This window comes from Lithobates pipiens, unplaced genomic scaffold (assembly GCF_037356315.1).
Source record: "Lithobates pipiens isolate NorthernLeopardFrog02 unplaced genomic scaffold, aLitPip1_a1.2 Scaffold_16, whole genome shotgun sequence".
Taxonomy (NCBI): domain Eukaryota; kingdom Metazoa; phylum Chordata; class Amphibia; order Anura; family Ranidae; genus Lithobates; species Lithobates pipiens.
In genome coordinates this window covers 422,441,983-422,456,353 of record NW_027507748.1, presented here as the reverse complement: position 1 = coordinate 422,456,353, position 14,371 = coordinate 422,441,983, and the positions used below count along the sequence as shown (strand labels likewise).

General features: G+C 40.1%; 1 protein-coding gene across 2 annotated transcripts in view; it reads left to right on the top strand.

Moving 5' to 3' along the window:
* FRMPD4 (FERM and PDZ domain containing 4) overlaps window positions 1-14,371 on the top strand; it is a 491,089-nt gene that overhangs the window by 19,873 nt on the left and 456,845 nt on the right. The window lies entirely within an intron of this gene.

The window sequence follows — 14,371 nt, the reverse complement described above, 5'->3', positions numbered from 1 at the left end:
TGGCCCGCAAAAGACCGATGAGAGTTTTTCGGCGGAAAATGCGTCCGTGTGTATTCTCCCCCAGTCTTTTGCTGGCCAAATTCCAGCCAGCAAATGATTGAGAGCATGCTAAATTTTTCGGGCCGGGAAAGATCCTATCCGAAAATGCGCTCGTCTGTGGCAATTCCAAGGTGCAAAATTCCTATGCATGCTCGGAAACAATTTGACGCATGCTCGGGAGCATTGAAATTAATTTTCTCAGCTCATCGTAGTGTTGTAAGTCACTGTGTTCTTGGCGGTCATAATTTTAACAAACTTTTGCGTGACCGTGTGTATGCAAGGCAAACTTGAGCGGAATCCCCTTGGAAAAGCCGTTATATCTTTTTCCGAGGAAAAATCTGATCGTGTGTACGTGGCATTACTGCTGCCTTTCATTCTCCCAATCTAAAAACTGCTGTTCAGGAAATTACAAGAGCTTGACACAAAGTCAAATTCAGTGGCTAACATCAGTTACTTAAAAAAAAATATATTATAAATATATATTTTTTAAATAATGCAAAGCTTAGGTTTGATAGCTATACTGGGTTAATACATGTAATCGTATCATCCAGTATATTCATTTTTTTAAATCCCACCTGCTTTTATTTTTTTTCTCCCCCACAATTACATGAAGAGCAAGCTGCTTAGCAAAAGTGGCAGCAACAGGGGTTTGAACAATCTATGAATAATAGATTTAAACCATGTGGATAATAAGTAAGCACCCCTGTCCTGCAGCTTGGTCTACAGGTAAATGGAGAATAATATACATACATGCAAATAAAATAAAAAGCAGTGAATATACTGAATACTCTCACTACAATAAATAATGAGACTACAATATGTTTCACAATAGTTGTCCTGTAAACAAGCTTATCTGTGTGTGTAAATGTATTGAAAGCCTTGTTATTTGTATAGTTTTATATTATTCATATTTGTGGCAGCAAATTTTGTTCCTCTTTTCTCACTGCTTGTTGAAAACAACAGACTATCTGCAATAAAGATTGGTAGACATAGGCCTTGTGAGCTATGCTGCCTACGCTAAGAGTTAAGGAGCAGAAGCTTTTTATTCACGTAAAAAAAAATTTTTTTTTCTTAATTAAGGAAGTTATGTGATTTGTTCTTGCTGACAGTGATTAATGTGAGGTGTTAATATTAATGTGTCCGCTTTAATGTAATTGCAACTGTGTCATTCTCACATCTCAATCCTCAGTTGTGAAGCAAACTGTAAGAAAATTTAAAGCCAGCCATACATGAATCGAAATCCAGCCAGTTCTGCAGGGACCTGCCAAATTTCGATCCATGTATGGGCTAACTGATTGTACACAAGTCGATCTATTGATTGACCTGTGTACAACCAGCCTGTCAGGGTTTTTCACCAATGATCAGTGCGCCTGGCTATAGCTGGCAACTTTGATCATTCTATTTTGCGGGTGGGGAAGGCTCCCCTCTGGCAGAATACAAAATTGCCGTAGGATTCTCCCATTCACACATTTGGATAAAAAAAATGTTCGTTCAACTGGTTTGAACAAAAAAAAAAATATTAATGTATGTCCAGCCTAGCACTGACATGTAGCTTAACAGCAAATAACATAATATTATACTGTACTCAATAATAGGTACGTTGTTAATAAAGCAGTGAATGTGGCTTTCACGAAACATTCTCTGGTGATGAAGCAATTAGGATTAATGTACTCGGGATGTTTTTAAAACCTCCCCTGAACTTGACAGATAGTAACCGACGTTTAAAAACGTCAGTTTTGCCGCATTTACATGATGCATTTTTAGAAGAAAAACCCCCAAAAATTGGAATACCCCGCGCTTGGACTACAAATATGTGAATAGATATATAAGCTGCTCCCCTCAAAGTGCAAAGAAACTTGACTTTGTGAGTTGTGGGTTGTGAATAAAAATAAAATAATAACAATAAAGTGCTCTAGTGCTTAATACCGCAGGTATCTTACTATTCAATACATACTGCAACATACATTAAATACATAAGATTAATCAACTCAAAAAAGTGAACATATATAAAAAGTAAACAAATTGTCCATATGCATAGAAAATAGTGAAAATTAAGTAGGAATAAATCCTGTGTCCCGTCACCGCTTCGGAGAAATGGACAAACACATCACCCAGTGAATTATGGTAAGTAGCCTACTCACCAACTCACCTTGACCCCTTTATTTAAAAAGAAAGGTCAAGTGAAGCTTTAGCAGGTTTAAGGAACTGCCAACCTTGATGGAGAAATTCTGCTTAGGTGTACCAGTGATATTGTTTCAATCCACGTTTGCTCAAGAAAAAATAGAGAGAGAGCTGGACCATGACATAATAACATTTTATTTAAAATAACATAAAAACAAAAATAGTCAAATGAATCTTACTTTAAAAGTGCCATAACCTCAGCACTAGAGGGAACGAATGTATCAGACCGGGTGAGTTGGAACCTAGCTGTGCCGCTTCCGCTGCTTGAATTGGCATGCGTTCCACCCCCTGGATCTTGGGAACCAAACATTCTTCTCTGGTGATGAAGCAATTAGGATTAATGTACTCGGGATGTTTTTAAAACCTCCCCTAAACTTAACAGATAGTAACCGATGTTTAAAAATGTCAGTTTTGCCGCGTTTACATGCTGCATTTAGCCGCGTTTACATTTAGAAGCTTTTTTTTTCAAATAGTCAAAAATGTATCTCCATTAACTGGTTCCCGACCAGCTCCTACACATATACGTTGGCAGATTGGCAAGGCTGGGCAAAGTAACGTACCCGTTGTGGGTCACGCAAATTCGATCAACGCGGGGATACCCACGATCATATCACGGAGCTCAAGAACAGGGAGATGCCGATATAAACATAATCTCCCCTTCACTAATTAACTAATTCACTCCCCTTCACTGGTTAACCCCTTCACTGTTAGGACATTTTTACGGTAATCAATGCAATTTTATAGCATCGATCGCTGTATTAATGCCAATTGTCTCAAAAATGTGTCAAAATTGTCAGATGTGTCCAAAATGTCACAGTCACAATAAAAATCACTGATCGCCGCCATTACTAGTAAAAAAAAAAATGTTATAAAAATGCCATGAAACTATCCCATATTTTGTAGACGCTATAACTTTTGTGCAAACCAATCAATAAATGCTTATTGCATTTTTTTTTTACCAAAAATATGTAAAAGAATATGTATCGGCCTAAACTGAGGGAAAAAAATGTTTTTTTATATATTTTGGGGGATACTTATTATAGCAAAAAGTAAAAAATAACGAATTTTTTTTTCAAAATTGTCGCTTTTTTTTGTTTATAGTGCAAAAAATAAAAACCGAAGAGGTGATCAAATACCACTAAAAGAAAGCTCTATTTGTGGGAAAAAAGGACGCCAATTTTGTTTGGGAGCCACATTGCACGACCGCGCAATTGTCAGTTAAATCGATGCAGTGCCAAATCGCAAAAAATGCTCTGGTTAGGAAGGGGGTAAATGCTTCCAGGGCTGAAATGGTTACAAACGCCTGTAAACAAAATGCGGCTAAATGTGAGTTACTGCGTTTACATTAATTTACATGCTGTTACAGGCATTTAGCCTTTCAAATGCCTCTGAACATCTGTCCTGAACGCATTTTTTTTTTGCATTCCAAAAAATGCTTCTAAACTCAACTGCCTAGAAATGACTATAAACGACCCTGTGTACATGTACTGATAAGATAACATTAAGGGGAGATCAGGGGCAGCTGAAAAAAAAGCGCCCAACTGCTCCTAAACATCCATTTATCAGCAACAGTGTACATGAAGCCTTGTGCCCTGTACACACAGTCGGAAATTCAGACGGAAAAGGTCCGATCTGATTATATTGTCGGAAAATCCAATCGGTTGCAGAGAATTCCGACAGACAAAGTGCCACGCATGCTCAGATCAAATTACAAGACCAAAGCTATTGGCTACTAACCTCTATGTAGTCCCGTCGTATGCAATGAATGTCACCACGTTCCGAACGATCGGATTTTCTAACAACTTTGTCCGACCGTGTGTATGCAACACCATTTTATGTTGATTGATCGAGATTGATCTCGGCCGGTCCCTGCTGAACAGGCTGAGATTCAAACCGTCTATGGGCAGCTTAAGCAATCTGACCCTTTAATCATGGTTATGAAATAAACTGTTAATGCTCTACTCCTCCCCTTAGAAAATGAAAATCAGGGATTTTAGAAAAAAAATAATTTGTGCTTTTGAGCCCTTCAATTTGGGTTTAACCACTTCAGCTCCGGAAGGATTTACCCCCTTCCTGACCAGAGCACTTTTTGCGATTCGACACTGCATCGCTTTAACTGCCAATTGCACGGTCATGCAACGTGGCTCCCAAACAAAATTGACGTTCTTTTTTCCCCACAAATAGAGCTTTCTTTTGGTGGTATTTGATCACTCCTGCGGTTTTTATTTTTTGCGCTATAAACAAAAAAAGCTTTTTTTACTTTATGCTATAATAAATATCCCCCAAAAATATATAAAACATTTTTTTTTCTCAGTTTAGGCCGATATGTGTTCTTCTACATATTTTTGGTAAAAGAAAATCCCAATAAACGTGTATTGATTGGTTTGCACAAAAGTTATAACATCTACAAAATAGGGGATTGTTTTATGGTATTTTTATAAAAAACATTTTTTTACTAGTAATGGCGGCGATCAGCAACTTTTATCATGACTGCTACATTATTGCGGACACATCGGACAATTTTGACCCATTTTTTGGACCATTGGTAATTAATACAGAGATCAATGCTATAAATTTGCATTGATTACTGTAAAAATGTCACTGGCAGTGAAGGGGTTAACCACTAGGGGGCAGGGAGGAGTTAAGTGTGTCCTGGGGGAGTGTTTCTAACTGTCTAGGGGATGGGCTAGCAGTGACACAGCACTGATCGCTGCTCCTGATGACAGGGAGCAGATGATCAGTGTCCTGTCACTAGGCAGAACGGGGAGATGCTGTTTACATCGGCATCTCCTACGTTCTTCAGCTCCGTGACACAATGGCAGGTATCCCAGCGGCGATCGCGTCCATGGGTCCTGCGGGCATGGTCATGGAGCTCGCGGCAGGCATGCGCACGTGCACAGGGGGAATTTCAAAGTAAGGCACGGGTACGTTACTTTGCCCAGCCGTGCCATTCTGCCGACGTATATTTGCCGACAGCGGTCGGCATGTGGTTAAATAAATACATAATAGCAGATATGCTAAGCTGAGCACATATGATCAAGCAATGTAATACATCTGAGTTCTGTCCCTGTACCTTACTGGCATGTGTGAATTGTATCTACAAACCCCAATAAATGCACCTAACTCCCCTTCCCAGCTATGTATTATATAGAAAAACACATTTCACATGAAATATTACTTTAACCTTATGAGCAGCAGCTTATTGGATTTTTTGCACTTAAATAGTATCCATATTGTTATGATTCACAGGAGATATGTGGTCTCGAGCCTTCTTTTTTTTTTACACTGAAAAGTAATATACTTTCTGCATAGCGTAGATGAAAATACATAGTTTGAGAGCGGATGCAAGAACTACAGTTTACTGCATAGAAGTAGTAATATGAATCCAGCTGAGATAATGTTTACCAAGATGTGACACCTGCACATTAGCAGCAATCGTCAGAGATGTTTCAGGTCTGAGTTAAAAATATCAGTCAGGAGCGTGGCCTGTACTTTAAAAGAGAGATGACGTAAAGAGCCCTTCTTCTACCAGACGCTGTTTATCCCCATTATATTGCACATATTCTTTTATTGACTGCACAAATAATCAGCATGCCTGGAGCTAGGAGAGAAGGACCATTGTAGCTAGAGATAACTCCAGCCCACATTTATCACTACACTTATTAGAACACATTATTATGTTTAGTTAGAGAACTATTATATCAGTTTTAACCAGCAAATGTTTATGTGAAATATGAAACTAGAGAGTCTGGGTGGTAACCAACTCTCACTCTAAAAAGGTGTATATCAAAGCAAAAATAAAAATAAATAAAAATCATTTTTCAAATAATAATCTTATAGTGATAACTATCAGTCTCAAAACATCCTTATTCTTGAGTGCTATTTATTAAAAAGATGAAAAATGAACTGCTGCAGGTATATAGCACAGGCAATGTTATATAGTTACATAGTTAGTCAGGTGGAAAAAAAGACACCATCTAGTTCAACCAATAAAAGAGAAAAAAAAAATCATACAATCCAATATACACAATCCTATATCCGCAGTTGATCCAGAGTAAGGCAAAAAAAAGACAGCAAAGCATGATCTAATTTGCTCTAGTAGGGAAAAAAATCATTCCAGATCCCCTGAGAGGCAATTGGATACTCCGTGGATCAATTTAACCTATACATGTTGGTACTCAGTACTAGTATGTCCATCCAGTGAAGCAATCTCCAAAACCTTGCTGTTTTGGCTTAATGATGGTCTCTTTCAGTGAATGAAGGCATGAATGATTTGTATAGCGCACAAAGCAAGCTGAATCGCATCAAGGCGCTTAAATAGTATCCATATTGTTATTATTCACAAGGGATATGTGGTCTCGAGCCTTCTTTTTTTTTTTTGCACTGAAAAGTAATATACTTTCTGCATAGCGTAGATGAAAATACATAGTTTGAGAGCCAATGCAAGAACTACAGTGATGGTGCCTTCTGCCCTGACATATTCCTATTGGCCCACCGTCTTACTGATATGTGACACTATTCCTCCTACTGACACCAACAGTGAGGCACTATTCCTCCTACCAATTAGTCATTATTCCTTCCAATGACACTTAGGGCTCATGCACACTGCATCTCAAAGAAGCTCAAAGAAGCTGCTCCTACAGGCTTATGAGCTTTTTGGAGCTCTCATTTTTTGCTGCCTGGAAACTCCCATCTATGTTAGCCAATGTGTCCATGCACACTATGGATTTTTCAGGAGTTTACAGGCATATGCTCTCACGTTTTTGAGAGGTGTTTTCGGGCAGAAGAGATGCCCACATGCCCAAAAATGTGTGAAAAATCTCAAAAAAGCTTGAAAACACACAAAAAAAGGAAAAATTAGCTGAGGGGATGGTTTTGATAAAAAAATGCTAATGCTCAAAAAATCACAAAAGAGCCTAAAAAAGCGCAAAGAAGCTCAAAGAAGCTTAATAAAACATGCAATAAAGAACAGAAAACTACAAGCTTCTTCAAGCTTTTAGGCAGAGGACTAAAAGTTCAAATGCCTGCAAAAGCAGCTTTTTTTTTTTTTGCAGTGTGCATGAGCCCTAACAGGGGGTAATTATTTCTTCTACTAGTGTAGCGGCGGGCTCCTGAAGAGCATGCGCTATGCGTTTTTTCAAAATTAAACTTTACCCAGACTACAGTTTGGTTTGGGTCTATTTACCTAAATTGGACTTCTGTGTCAGTCTAACTGGGCTGTGAGATGTTCAGCCTAGTCACAGGGGGCACTGTCTATTGTGGCAGGCATGGAACTATGGCCTGGTCAGGCACTTAAGTTACTCTCTTTTGGAGCCAGGTCAGTGGGAGTGGCCCTCTCGCTGTGCCCTCTGGGAGAGGGTATTTAAAATACGGACCTCACGTGGTTCGGGGGTATGATGTGCTGACTACTTGGTCCTGGTCCTCCTGACCAGCCCCCAGGAAGGCTATGGCCTGGGGTGCGGATCCACCCAACTTTGATGCCTCTGGGTTGGCTAGCCCAAGGCAAGGAAACTAAAGGAGGATTCTGAGGTGGTTGGGTGCCGTCTCCGGTTCGGGAGAGACCTATTGTACTTCAAGCATTCCAGGGGAGGACTCTTTAGAAGAACACCACGTACTGGTTGATTTTCTTAACAAGAGCCTGGAAGGGCTGAAGTTACAGAAAGAATCCAGTCTTGTGGATATCACCAAGCAGGCTGAGAGATCCAGGTATCCTACAAGTGTTCTACAGCTTAGTTTCCCTATGGGTTCTGCAACAACGTCTGTGACAAAGACTTTGTTCCTGAGTAAGCACCTTGTTGGCTACTAGGCCTTGTGAGAGAGGAACTGTCCAACCTGAGTGTTCATCCAGCTGCAAATGGCTATTCTCTGGATGCAGTCAAAGTAAGCAAGTTCTTTAACGTTTTCTGGACTTTGACATTGAGAGTACCTGAACTACCTTTTCCAACCCTCTGATTCCAAGTTGAAAGACTGTTCAATGGTTTGAGTTTTTGCAAATAAAATACATTCAAGTAGATCTATTGTCAGTCTCAAGTTACTGGGTCATCTACAATGGGACATCCCATAGACGTGTCACAAGGAGAACAGAAGGTAACGGTAAGCCCAAAAATAACCAGCAGCTCCTTCGGGGGTTAGTGCTACACTAGCATTAACAGTGGGGCACTATTCCTCTTACTAACATCAACAGTGTGAGACTATTCAATCCACTGACACCAACGATAAGGTGCTATTCCTTTCAATGACAGCAACGGTGGGGCACCATTACTTCAACTGATACCAACATTAGGGCACTACTGTATTTCTCCCACTGATACCAATGATGGGGCCCTATTCTTCCCACTGATATCAATAATGGGGCACTGTTCCTTCCACTAATGCCAATAAAGGGACACTATCCCTCCTTCTACTGACCACAGGCGCTATGTAATTTTTTTTTATTCCCATTGACCACCAAACCTGAGACGTCTGCTTTAACTGATCCTGGAGCAATATCATGATCTACTCCCACTGACCACAACCTGGTTGCCTAAAGTCTGAAGGACAATAAACTGACCCTTTGTTTAAGGGCAGAAAAAAAAATTCACTAAACTCACGTTTTTGAGAGGAGCTTTTGTGCAGTAAAGACACCCAAGTGCCCAAAAATGCATGAAAAGGCTCAAAAAAAGCTGGAAAACTCACAGAAAAAGGAAAAATTAGCTGTGGGAAGGGTTTGTGATATATAAAAATGCTAATTCTCAAAAAAGCACAAAACAGCCCAAAGAAGCTGCTTTAACTGATCCTGGACTAATACCATTATCTACTCCACACAGACCGCAGCCTGGTTGCCTAAAGTCTGAAGGACAATAAACTGACCCTTTGTTTAGAACGTTAGAAGACCCCTGACCTATTGTAACATAGCACACATTGCAAGGTTTGGTTTGATTAGTTCAACCTGATTTGCCAAGAACTGTTTAATGTAAAACAGTCATTAAAAAAATTAAACTCAAATAGATGGTGTAACGGCTCCCCTAATATAAAGGGGGTTAACGCCGTTTGCGATGTTCCCTCTCCGAGACACACATCCAATCGGTACCAATATCCACAGTTAAACGACCCTTTCCTATAGGAGCTGATCCCTCTGGCAAAAAGACGAGATGCACTCTGTCTCTGCTGAAGTAGGAATGACTTTATTAAAAACCAACATTGTATTTTTATACACAATTCTAAGGCACATGCTTTAACATGAACAAGAGCCCAGCATCCCAAGACGTCTGCTATGCTTCAAACGATCCCACCCAATACACATCTTTTCACAAAGGGTTAGCAGCCAGTCTGTCTGGCACTTTACACTACACACAAGGATAGACTTAAATGAACAATAGAAATGCAAAACAACTTAATTCCTCAAAACAATGACACTTAACCCCCACATACAGTATACAATGTATTATACAGCCTTGAATATGGCTATCACAGACCATATCGGGGGTTTCTTTTATTCACCCTGTGTCCCAAAGTGACCCCACTGTCACACATCTCCCCTTTCGGCAGGAGACTAACAGAGAAGGGGACCCCAGACGGGTTGACTCCGCAGTTAGTCCATGGGTCCATTCTTCCAATACTGGATAACCCATCAACATTGCACTAGGAGCCCGGGAGGGCGTCGGTTTGCCGGGACAACCCATCAGCATTGCCATTTTGCTTACCGGGTCGGTAGCTGATGGTGAAGTTGTAAGGTTGTAGGGCTAAGCTCCACCGCAACAACCTGCCATTATCTCCGGAGACCCGGTTAAGCCAGACCAATGGGTTGTGGTCGGTGACCAGTGAAAATTCCTGTCCGTATAAGTAAGGGTTCAGCTTTTTAAGGGCCCAGTGGTCCCTCCACGGCTCTCAAGTAAGTCTTTCAGTGCGGCTTTCCTGCAGGCTGCATAGCTGGTCATTTACTGTGGTGGTTTGAAGTGTCCCAGTAACTGGAGGGAAGATCCCGCTGCTGCCACCAATGTAACGGCTCCCCTAATATAAAGGGGGTTAACGCCGTTTGCGATGTTCCCTCTCCGAGACACACATCCAATCGGTACCAATATCCACAGTTAAACGACCCTTTCCTATAGGAGCTGATCCCTCTGGCAAAAAGACGTGACACACTCTGTCTCTGCTGAAGTAGGAATGACTTTATTAAAAACCAACATTGTATTTTTATACACAATTCTAAGGCACATGCTTTAACATGAACAAGAGCCCAGCATCCCAAGACGTCTGCTATGCTTCAAACGATCCCACCCAATACACATCTTTTCACAAAGGGTTAGCAGCCAGTCTGTCTGGCACTTTACACTACACACAAGGATAGACTTAAATGAACAATAGAAATGCAAAACAACTTAATTCCTCACAACAATGACACTTAACCCCCAAATACAGTATACAATGTATTATACAGCCTTGAATATGGCTATCACAGACCATATCGGGGGTTTCTTTTATTCACCCTGTGTCCCAAAGTGACCCCACTGTCACAGATGGGCACTCATGGTTATTCATATAGTTTGTTTAATTAAGCAGCCAAAATTTTGCTGTGTACAGCTAGTTGAAAACACTGGTATTTTCTGACAAATCTGTCAACCATAGCAATTTTTCTATCTCTATCTGGATTAGAGCTGCTGGTAATTTTACAGGTTGGAGTCCTTGGGAGGCTGTGTCATTCTGGGACTTTGCTTTGAGTACTTGTTCACAATTTCCCACTAATTCATTGCTTACTTTAACAGTGGAATACAATAGTGCATTTAGGTTTATTGCAGTTGTACACTTGATATAGCTGGAGAAATAAAAATAGTCCTGACAATTTTAGTATTAAATCTCAACTGAAAATAACAAATGATTTGGGTATTTTTAAAGGATTCCCTGTCCAATATTCTCTTCTACTAAATAAAGTGCTTCTCAATCTACAAAGAAATCATTTTATATGTAGAGAATGTTAGACAAGCATTTTGAAGGAAAAAAGGGCTTCCTTTTCATCCAGGTTGTGGCTAGTGGAAGTTAGGGCTTGTAGACCCCACATGCATGGAGACCACATTGGTCCACTCAGACCTAATCAGGGATGGCCGAATGGTTTGGTTCAAGCATAAGTTTGAGCCGAACTTTTGCTGTTCGGCCGTTCGGCAAACATCAGAACAAATGGGTTGTTCGACCATTTGTTCGGCCCCCAGAACCGACCACAATGCATTGCAGTGCTGAACAGTGCATTACAAGACCTGAGTGGCTGAAGCAGTGAAAGCTTCAGCCAATCAGGGCACAGAGCACTGTCAGAGTCATGATTGGACACTGTCATCATGACTTTATCCAATCATTGCTCGTTCCCAACCCAAAGTATAAAAGTATTCTTTCAATGGCAGCCATTTTCAGTATGATTCAGTGTGATTTTGGCATGGAGAGAGAGATAGAACTTGGCTCTGTTCAGTGCTATTAGTTAGTTCTAAGAGTACCTCTATAGGGTTACGGTGCAAGGTGCCACCAACACCCAAAGAGCAATTTTTCTGCACCTGTTTGACAGGTGTATATCATTGCAATTTTTTACAGCAAGGCCAAATCTTGCTTTCATCAAGATTACCTCTTTAGGGTTACGGTGGAAAAGCGCCACCGACACCCAAAGACCAATTTTTATGCACCTGTTACTTATATCCAAAGTCAAAGTGACACCAGAATGTACTGTTACCAGAATGTATCGTTTGGTTCGTTATTTGGGTCTGAACTTTTGCGGTATTTGAAAATTCTGGTGCGAACTGAAAAGGGGTCCGTTCAGCCCATCCCTAGACCTAATGCATGGACAAAGCAAAAAGCCTTGTAGTTGTATTCTCATAGTTCATACTAAAGTTGGATACATACATACCGAAAACCTATTGGTTCAGCAAGAACAGCTCAAATGCTTATGCTGGAAAAACAGAATTCGATCAGAGCTGTTTGTGTATACTCAGCTTAACGAACCGCACTGTAAATAAATGAGACAGGCAGAATTTTAATGCAGCACAGCAATGCGGTGCAACTTACTGAAGCACATGCTAGGTAAAAAGAAATCAAAACTGAACGCCAGGCTGGGGAAAAAAATATTACACCCCCCCCCCCCCGCACTGCAAGGGTTAAATGTTTGTTATGTCTAGGGATGCAGGAGTAAGGAGAAACACTTCCTCTATTCCAGTCTCCAGCAGGCTCCCTCTGTTTGTGTGACTGGTACAGCTTTTCCTCCTCTCTTGGCTGTGGTTTTATGTTCATCCCCTCCACATTCAATGCAGAGTGGATTGCCCTGCATTGTGGTGGCGCTGAGGGAGGCCAAAGCTTTGGGGATAAGAGGATGATGCAGGACCCTTCTGGAGCAAGGAAATTTGCTGTACTTTCTACTAGCTATAAAAAAAGCTTTTCAGAATTTAAAATCTCTTTGCTCATGACCACCGTAGCTCTGATGTCCAGTTATATGAAAAGATTTAGCCTTTGGTGGTATAACTGAAAAGGAGAAGTATATGCCAGTAATGCCATTCACATTTGACAGAAGATTGAAGCATGTTATGCTGACTCAAAACTGATATTGGCAGAGACCTAATGATCATAAATTCTAGAGAGTTACAAAATGCTAAAAACAACAAGAAATCTATTGCTAAACAAATAAAGGGTAGGGTTCTAGGGAAAAAATATATCTAAAATAATTTACATGTTAAAATCGAGTAACAGGAATAATATGCAATAATTATATTAAATATAGTTACTTAGTATATAAGCCGAGAACTGGCAAATATTTTATAGTCACTGGTTGTGACAATCATCATGCCACTCAAATAAATATTGTATTCAACTACAGTGACTTAGCATACATGTTATCACAATGCAATTCAATTGAATTTCAACTGATAAGGGGTGTCAAAATCTCCTAACACTGCCCCTATACCTTCTAGGTTTGTTCACTAAACCCTCAGACCCTCAGTTAATAAAAGCCACTTATACCCACCATGAATAACTCCTGCTTATCTGGATGACATGGCAACCCTAGGTATTTGAAAAAGTGTGATGACAAAAACAACAATCAACAGTAAAGACTTGCAACTACTCAAATCTCTAGAGCAACCCCTATCACATTGTGATTCAGGCAGGTTATATTACTGAGCAACACCAACAATTTATGTCTTCAGAAAAATAGGATACAGTTCCTCTGCTATGCTTTTATATAGGAGTTGTGTTAAATAATCTGGTCCAAATGGCCGTGGGAGAGGTTTTACGGGCACAGGTCAGGTCAATGCGGACATTCAAGGTAGCATGGGATAGTCCAACAAAGGTCAGCATTAGCTGAAAATGGCATGAGTTGTTTGTTGTAAAACATCAAAAGTTTAGAAACTCTGAGAAATGGTACATACAGGGTGAAATATTTACCTATCTCAAAAAACGATTTCACCATGCCGATGATTAGCTAGGAGAGCCAAAGTTGACAGGTCTGGTTTTATAGCATCTATAAGCCACAACAGTCACACTGACCAAAGGCAGCATAACAGTAAAGTAAAGATACAATTTAAGTATTTTAGGTAAAGTAGCACGTTGGGAGGAGACAGGTTAAGAGCAAAATGAATGAAGAAAAGTAGACAAGAGAATTTTTTAAAATAAGCTAGAACCTGACATTGAGGGCTTACATAGGATGTAATTAGAGCCTGAAGAAATCCTGGGAATCAGCTAAGTCCACCTTGAAGTTAGCGAAGGCCTACGGAAAGTAAAGATATAAAAAGAAAGAGGCACCTAGGGAGAAGATTAGTCCAGAGTCTAATAAAGTGGGAAAAGCAGCATAGTTTTATGTTTCTTTCGGACGCGTTTGAGAACAAATTTCTTAAGACAAGTCAGCCTGAAAGGAGAAAATGTGAGAGCATAAAAATAATAATTCAATACTTCTAATTAATTATTTATACAGTTCTGCCAGTTTATGTGGCTTGGATTGATTAATGGCATACTGTATGTATATTTCATTTAAAACGTATGCACACATGTTGGCACTTTTAAATGGTAGATTTACATAATTTGAATTCCTACCCAACACTGGTCAAAGCTTGCTAAGCTTCTGCCACTCACCCCCATATTCAATATAACTAAGCCCATACCTCATGGTACTGAACATGTCTTAAATGTCTCAATGCAATACGGCACTAGT